Source organism: Balaenoptera ricei, chromosome 7, assembly GCF_028023285.1.
Source record: "Balaenoptera ricei isolate mBalRic1 chromosome 7, mBalRic1.hap2, whole genome shotgun sequence".
NCBI classification, from domain to species: domain Eukaryota; kingdom Metazoa; phylum Chordata; class Mammalia; order Artiodactyla; family Balaenopteridae; genus Balaenoptera; species Balaenoptera ricei.
This window is the reverse complement of record NC_082645.1, coordinates 16,511,206-16,519,696: the sequence shown is the minus strand read 5'-3', so window position 1 is coordinate 16,519,696 and position 8,491 is coordinate 16,511,206. Positions and strand designations below refer to the sequence as shown.

General features: G+C 36.0%; 1 pseudogene; it reads right to left on the bottom strand.

Moving 5' to 3' along the window:
• Positions 1–7,661: 7,661 nt before the first annotated feature.
• On the bottom strand, positions 7,662–8,030 carry LOC132368460 (NADH dehydrogenase [ubiquinone] 1 beta subcomplex subunit 2, mitochondrial-like; annotated as a pseudogene).
• Positions 8,031–8,491: the final 461 nt, after the last annotated feature.

Genomic DNA, 8,491 nt, shown 5'->3' with positions numbered 1-8,491 from the left:
CCTGACTTTAACCTTGGCAGGTGTCAGAGGTAGCTAGGTGCTTACTTATAACAGTAGCTGGATAAATGGGTTCTTGGATCAAAAATGTTTGCAGGGAATAACTGAACCTTAAAAAAGATCACAATTGTACTGTTAACTCAAACAGTTATTACACAGCAAACTAAATACCAGACATTTAGGTAATTAATGGAAACTGAATTCCTTCTACTTGGTATTTAGTTGTAATTCTTGATCACCTTATCAGGGTGACCATAATCACTTTATTCCTACCTGGACCTTTTTCTCCATGTATTTACCTCATTCTGATAATTCTCTTCTATGAGTCCTTTGTGATCATAAATCTTCATGACTGTTGTCTTGGCATTCTATCTAGTTAGAATTTACATTTTAACAGATTTTACATTTTAACAATTCTTGTTATTAATAGTTACATTAAAGCAATTCATGTTAAGTTTGAATTTTGTAGTTCCTATTTCTGCCAAGGTTTCATCAAGTAGTATATGTATATGAAGCAGGTACATAGTAAACAGAGTTTTCCAATTTAACACATGATTAACACTAAAACCACCAGGAACAACTTATGTACTCTTTTTGCTCATCTTTTCCAGGTCATAATTAGCAACTCCATTTTGGAGGACAGCATGCAGAAAACTTGCTGAAAAAATGAGTTGCGCTTGGACCTAAAGGCTAGGGACAGTTAATTTCTTGTAGTCTCTGTGGTGGCTGTGTAATAGGGAAGAACAAATCTGACTCCGTATTAGATCTGTTCCTTTTACTTTAACCTCGATGCTCTGTTGCCTGTGCTTAGTCATGCTGGCTCTGCACCTTTCATAAAAAAATGTTGCCTATAGCCTGAAGTATACAGGATAGCCTATTCTCAAGGCCCTGACCTTTAAGAGTCCATTCATAAAGAGATAAAAAGTTGCAGAACAGAGAATAATATTTGTCTTGTTGGAGGTTTACAGGAACATCGTGACCTGACCTACGTGGACAGCTGCAAGAACAAAGGATTCCTACACCAAGAAGTTCGCAACAACTAACCATACCCTTCCCTCACTTTGCTTTGCCAAAACCCTTCGAGGAGTTTGGGGCTTGAGCCACTGGTCTCCTTGCATGGTCCCGCAATAAACCTTTCTCTGCTACAAACTCTGATGTTTCTGTTTGTTTGGCCTCACTTTGCATGGAGCACATGAACTTGCTTTTGGTAACAGTTGGGTGGTTGGAGAAGTTTTCAAAGCTGCTGCTCCAGCCAGTTTCTGGATGTCTGAGGTAGTTTTCTCACTTTGTCCATCCCGGGAGGTACACAAACCTCCAGGTTACTAGTCAGTAGGATCTGTGGGAAACATATGTAACAATAGGTTGAAGGCTTCTGAAATACAATTTTAAAAAATAGACACTGAAGAACCTTGTCATTGAGAATGTAGACAGTAGTCTGAATGCTCTTACTATGTTTTGCACCTTGTAAATCTAGTTGTTAATTATTTTGTTTGGTAATACTGTTTAAAAAGTTTAATAAATCCCTTCAGCAGCAATGAGCTCAAATATTAAAATAAATGTTTGATGACAAAGTAAGTACAAAAATTAGTCTCTCAAGAATGTTAACAAACATGCACAAAATGCAGACGTAACAATTATGAGGGCTATATTAACAACCACATAAAAACCAGAGGACAGAAATCAGCAGAAGATGCATCAATATCTATTTCAAAACAAGTTCTTATTTTAAGAAGACTGCACTCAAAGATGATGTTTTAACAAATGTATCTTCAGAAGGAACACTTACATATTACTCAGTAAAGCACAACTTTTCATTTAGATCAGTTGACTCATTTTCCAAAATAATATATTTTTAATTCCAATATTTCTTGCATACATGCTAAAGGAAAAATGATTGATGAAAATGAATTGGCTCTGTTATGAGAAAAACTTTTATATCAGTTGAATAATATGAAAAACGGAGAGAATTTCTAACAAATAAACCTATACCAAAAGGAGAAATCTAAGTGAAAAAAATTTTAAGCACAAGGATAATGACACCACAGGGAAACACAGAACTGCAGAAGATAAAGAGCAATAGAAAAGGTATATATAAAGAAACATGTTGTGAGGTTTTAGAACTATTGGAAAAAAGGTAAAATTACAAATTTTTGTTAGAATAAGTCAAGAATGCCTATTAGAATATCTAGGATAAATTCTGAATGAAAAATGAAAACATGTATAAACCATAAGTTAACAGAAAAAATAAAAAAAAATCTAATTAATTTAGAAGGTAAACAGACAAAAGGGAACATTAAAGAGGTATATAGAAAACAAATAGTAAGATGATAGATAATAGATCAAATGTGTCAATATTTATATAAAATTGTTTAAAGAGTCTATATAAAATAGCATGCTTTTCAGAAATGACTAAAGAAGGGAAATTTGATAACTTGTAGATTATTAATATTAAAAAAAAACAAAAATTTTTCTCTGCAAAAACCCATGTACAGGGGATGAAAGACAAACTACAGACTGGGTGAAAATATTTGCAAACCACATATCCAGCAGAGTACTAATACATATAATATATAAAGAACTCTAAACATTTAACAGTTTAAAAAATCAATTAGAAAATGACAAAGACATGAACAGAAATTTCACCAAAGAAGTATACAAATGGCAAATAAGCCCATAATATTATGTTCAGCATAATTAGCCACCAAGGAAATGCAAATTAAAACCACAATGAGATATCAGTATAGACATATCAGAGTGACTAAAATAAAATTTTAAAAATTGTGGCAACACCAAATACTGGTGAGACTGGGGACTCCTATATTACTGTTGGAAATATAATATGATCCATCATTCTAGAAAACAGTCACTCAGTTTCTTGTGAAATTAAACATACAATTACCATATGACCCAGCAGTTGCACTCTTGGGAATGAAATAAAATAAAATGAAAACTTAGGTTCACACAAAAAAATCATACATGAATGTTCATGGCAGCTTTATTCATAATAGCCAAGAACTGCAAACAGCCAAGCTTTCCTTAAACAAGTGAATGGTTAAACTATGTTAAAGGCTTACCATTAAATACTGTTCAGCAATTAAAAAGAATGAACTTGTGATAGGTGCAACGCTGGGTGAATCGCCATGGAATTTTGCTGGGTGAAAAAAAATGCTAATTCAAAAACGTTACATACTGTATGATTCTATTTATGTAACTTTAAAAATAGACATAATTTTAGAAATGAAGAACAGATTTGCTCTTGACAGGGTTTAGGAACAGAAGGGTGGGTGTGAAGAATGTGAGTTTGGTTATAAACAGGCAACACCATCCTTCTGGTGATGGAGCTGTTTATTTGTTGGCAAAACAACAAATAATCAGCTGTGGTGGTGAATACCCAAACTTATCATGTGACAAAATTGTATAGAACTCAATACACACACCACACAAAAGAGTACAAGTAAAACTGGGAAATATTAATAAGTTTGGTAGATTGCATCTTGGCTGTGATAGTATACTATAATTTTGCAAAATGTTACCTTTGAGGGGAACTTTGTAAATTGTACACAGGATCTCTCTGTATTATTTCTTGTAACTGCATAGGAATTCAATGATCGCAATAAAATTTTTCAGTTAAAAAAAGGAAATAATAGTAAATGTCATGAAAGATGTTCTACTCCTCTACACTAGGGGCTATATAATACTATTACTATAAATGAAAGGAGAACAATATAAATGGAGGGGGCATATCATGTTTATGGAAGGGAGGACTTGATATTGCAAAGATGTCATTTCCCCCCAAGTTATTCTATCCAAAGCAATCTTAATCAAAATCCCAACTTGTTTTCAGAAAATTGACACACTAATTCTAAAATGTCCAGGAAAATGCAAAATGCCAAGAACAACTCAGGCAATCTTGAAGAGCAGAAGGAATATTCTGGAGGACTTGCAACATCAGCTATTAAGACATTTTAAAATTGCAATAATTAAGACTTTGTCCTAGTGGTGAAAGAACAAATAGATATATTGGAAAAAACACAGGGTCCAGAAATGGATAACACATATACCATCATGTACTTTATGACAAAGGTGATGCTCCAGTGTAGTGTATAAAAGTTATTTTTAACATATTGTATTAATTGGCTACCATGTGGAAGAAATAGTGTATCTTGACCCCTACTTCCCAGCTTACACAAAAATCAATTTCAAGTGGATTGTTCATGTAAATATAAAATGTAAAACTATAAAACTTTAAGAATACAACATAAATATTGGGGTGGCCAAAATGTTTGTTCTTTTTTTTCCGTAAGATGGCTCTAGTAGCACTTAGTTGTCTTTAACGTCATGGGAAACAATTTTGTTAGACTGTATGTGACAGCTGTCATATCAGTGTGTATTTAAAAAAAAAGACATCAGAATTGATGAATTTTTGTAGAGCCCTTTTAATATTGAAGATGGAAGAAAAAAGAAACATTTTTGGTATATTATGCTTTATTATTTCAAGAAGGGTAAAAACACAACTGAAACGCAAAAAAAGATTTGTGCAATGTATGGAGAAAGTGCTGTGACTGAGCAAAGGTGTCAAAAGTGGTTTGCGAAGTTCTGTGCTGGAGATTTCTCGCTGGAGGATGCTCCAGAGTTGGGTAGACCAGTTGAGGTTGACAGCAAACAAATTGAGACATTAATTGAGAACAATCAACGTTATACCACACAGGAGAGAGCCAACATACTCAAAATATCCAAATCAAGCGTTGAAAATCATTTGCACCAGCTTGGTTATGGTCATCGCTTTGATGTGTGGGTTCCACATAAGCTAAGCAAAAAACACCTTCTTGACCATATTTCTGCATGCGATTCTCTACTTAAACATAAGGAATACATTCCATTTTTAAAACAAATTGTGATGGGGGATGAAAAGTGGATAGTGTACAAAAAAATAATGTGGAACAGAAGAGATCGTGGGGCAAGTGAAGTGAACCACCACCAACCACACCAAAGGCCAGTCTTCATCCAAAGAAGGTGATGTTGTGTATATGGTGGGATTGGAAGGGAGTCCTCTATTATGAACTCCTTCCGGAAAACCAAACGATTAATTCCAACAAGTACTGCTCCCGATTAGCCAACTGAAAGCAACACTCGATAAAAAGTGTCCAGCAGTAGTCAACAGAAAATTCATATTCATCTATCAGGATAATGCAAGACCGAATGTTTCTTTGACGACCATGCAAAAACTGTTACAGCTTGGCTGGGAAGTTCTGATTTATCCGCCGTATTCACCAGACATTGCACCTTCGGTTTTCCATTTATTTCAGTCTTTATAAAATTCTCTTAATGGAAAAACATTCAATGCCCTGGAAGACTGTAAAAGGCACCTGGAACAGTTCTTTGTTCAAAAAGATAAAAAGTTTTGGGAAGATGGAATTATGAAGTCGCCTGCAAAATGACAGAAGGTAGTGGAACAAAAGGGTGAATACGTTGTTCAATAAAGTTCTTGGTGAAAATGAAAAATGTGTCTTTTATTTGTATTTAAAAACCAAAGGCACTTTTTGGTCAACCCGATATATCTTCATGACTTGCTGGTAAGCAAGTATTCTTAAATTAGGAACAAAAGTGTTATTTTAAAAAAGGGCTGACTACATTAAAATTGAGAATTTGTGTTTATCAGAGGATACTGTTAAGTGTTAAAAGGTCAGTGCATGGAGCAAAGATTATATATAATATATATATCTAACAATGGTCATTTGTCCAAAATATATAATACACAGCTTCACAGGGCAAAAGACATGAGCAAGATTTGAAAGGGCCATAAACTTGTGAAAAAGTGAAAAATCCATTAATCATCTGGGGAATGTAAATTAACACACAATAATTGTAGTTAGATTGTTTGCAAACACAGCCTCCTTAATTTCTTAGTCTGTGCAGCCATGGCTTTTTTGAAATGAGAATTTGCTTTTCCTCCCATGAAAAGATAATGTTACTTTCCACAAGTACAACATGTTTTCATACAAGACTCCAGAAGACCTTGAATCTGAGATGGCCTTGTAACTTGCTTTGGCCAGGAGAATGTGGAAGAAGTGATGTTGTGGACCTCCTAGGAATGCTGCTGCCACCATACAAAGAAGCCCAGGCCAGCCCCCTTGAAGATGACAGAATATCTGGAGAGGGAGGCAGAGCCAACAACAACTACCAAATGTCAGACATGTGAGTGTGGCCGTGGTGGACTGTCTAGTACCAGTTTAGCCTCTGGATGACTACAGCAGCATGAGTGTCCCCTGGAAAGACTAGCAAAAGCATTGCCCAGATGACAACAGGCCAAAACTTCTGACCCATGTAATTGGTCCATGTAGTAAAATAGTGGTTATTTTAAGCCTGTAAGTTTTGGTGTATTTTGTTACACAGCAATCGCTAACTGAAACAATGATACAGCACTACACACCCACCAGAGTTGCTAAAATGAAAATCAGAGACAATACCAAATGCTAGCCCCAAAACAGAGCATCTGGAACCCTTACACCCTAGTGGTGGAAATGCAAACTGGTACAGTCATTTTGGAACAACATTTGGCAGTATCTACCAAAGTTAAACATACACATACTCTGACCCTAAACATACACATACTCTAAGCAATTCCACTCCTTAGTTACAGGCTCTAGATAAATGTATCCAAAACACGTGTAAAAATGTTTATTACAGCACTCTTCATAAAAGAATATTTGGGATTACCCAAATATTCTTCTAAAGTAGAATGGATAAAAAAGTAAATTGTGATATATTCTTACATTATACAGCCACAAGAACAAAAAAAACACAACTACACACAACTATACGCATAAGCATCACAAACATAATTCTAAGAGAAAGATGCATAATTGCATTTATATAAAGTTCAAAAGTGAGCAAAAATAGTCCATGGTGTTGGTAGTGAGGACAGTGGTTAAATTTGATGGAGGAGTGAAGGGAAGCAACACAAGGAGGCTTTTGGGGTGTTGGTAACACTCTATTTCTTGATGTGAATGCTGGTTACTTGGACCTATTTACTTTGTGAGAATTCATCAAACTGTACACTTATGATCTGTGCACTTTTGTGTATACATATTATACTTCAATAAATTTACAAAAACAAACAAAAAAAAAACCACATAATAAAAGAGAATACATTCTTCAGAAAAATACTAGTGTCTTAGTATTAGAGACAGATACGACTAAAAAAATGGTTAAATGACATGAATAGAAACCAAGGATGAGAATTTAAGATACTATTTTACGATGTCCACATAATCAATATAAATTTTGGGGGTGATTTTTGCTTTAATGTTAATTTATATAGATTATATATTTTTTTTAAAAGTTATTTTTAAAATAGTTTTTGAATAGGACAGTATGGTGGCTCCAACAATATAATACAACTAATTTGTACTCAATAAACAGTTATCAAACTTTACTTCTTTTTAATGTTTTCTCTCACTCTCAAAATTTTCTTATTTTGAACCAAAAATTACATGGTCACACACCTATCATGCTCCACCTGTTTTTTCATACACTAACATCTGGGGTTTTATTTCTATTTGCTGATGGTTGCTCAAAGTTTACTCTTAGTTGTTGTGTTTTTTTTTTTTTTTTCTTGACCAAAACACTTTAATTTACAACTTTAATATACAATATGATGTCTGTAATTTCTTGAAATTCTCACCTGGCTCTTGGAAAGAGTTGAGTCTACACTTTCAGTCTTCATCATCAGGAAGGATACCTAATTCTTCATCCGTCCATTGGGAAGGATCTGGATATGGAAAGTGACCCAGCACGGCATCTGAGTCATGCCAAAATCACCAGAGAATCCAGAACCGCATGGTTGCACTGAAGAACTCCGCCTTGATCACCTGGGATCTGGTCAGCTGGGGAAACTGTCTGTACCGGGGCTCGATATGCACACCTCCACCAGCATGACGGACTCCAGCGCCTTCTGACACCCGCGCGAGGCAGCCCCTAAAGAAATGGCCTCCAACGTCCAGGAAAGGCGCTTGCCGCGTCCGAGCCGGCATGCCAGCCCGCAACCGGACAGCAATCCCCAGGCCGCACCGCCGCCTCACGTCACTTCCCTTGGCGCCCCGCCCAGTCTTAGTTGATTTCTAAATAGTTTTTCTATAAAAGTTTTTTCTGTCTAATAAATTTCCTGGCTATTTTCTCCACTTGCTAAACCCAGATGTTTTGGGGTGTGCCTCGTCTTTCAGATCTCCCTGTGGTTCTTAACTTCTCAGAATTCAAGTTTCCCCGCAAATCTCTTGAGGAAGTTGCATCTCCCCAGAGAAGACTGGGTTCTCCCTCTTCCACTCACACACAACACTTTCTTTCGGTGTTCAGGGCCATTAGGAGCCCTGGTCTGAAGGAATCCTGTGGTGGTGCTTAGACCAGGTGCTGTTGGTGCAGCCCATTCCCTGGGCTGGGAAGACCCACTTCCCAGCAGAGCCTGGAAGGTTGTAGGGTGGTGTAGGGCTCTACGTGT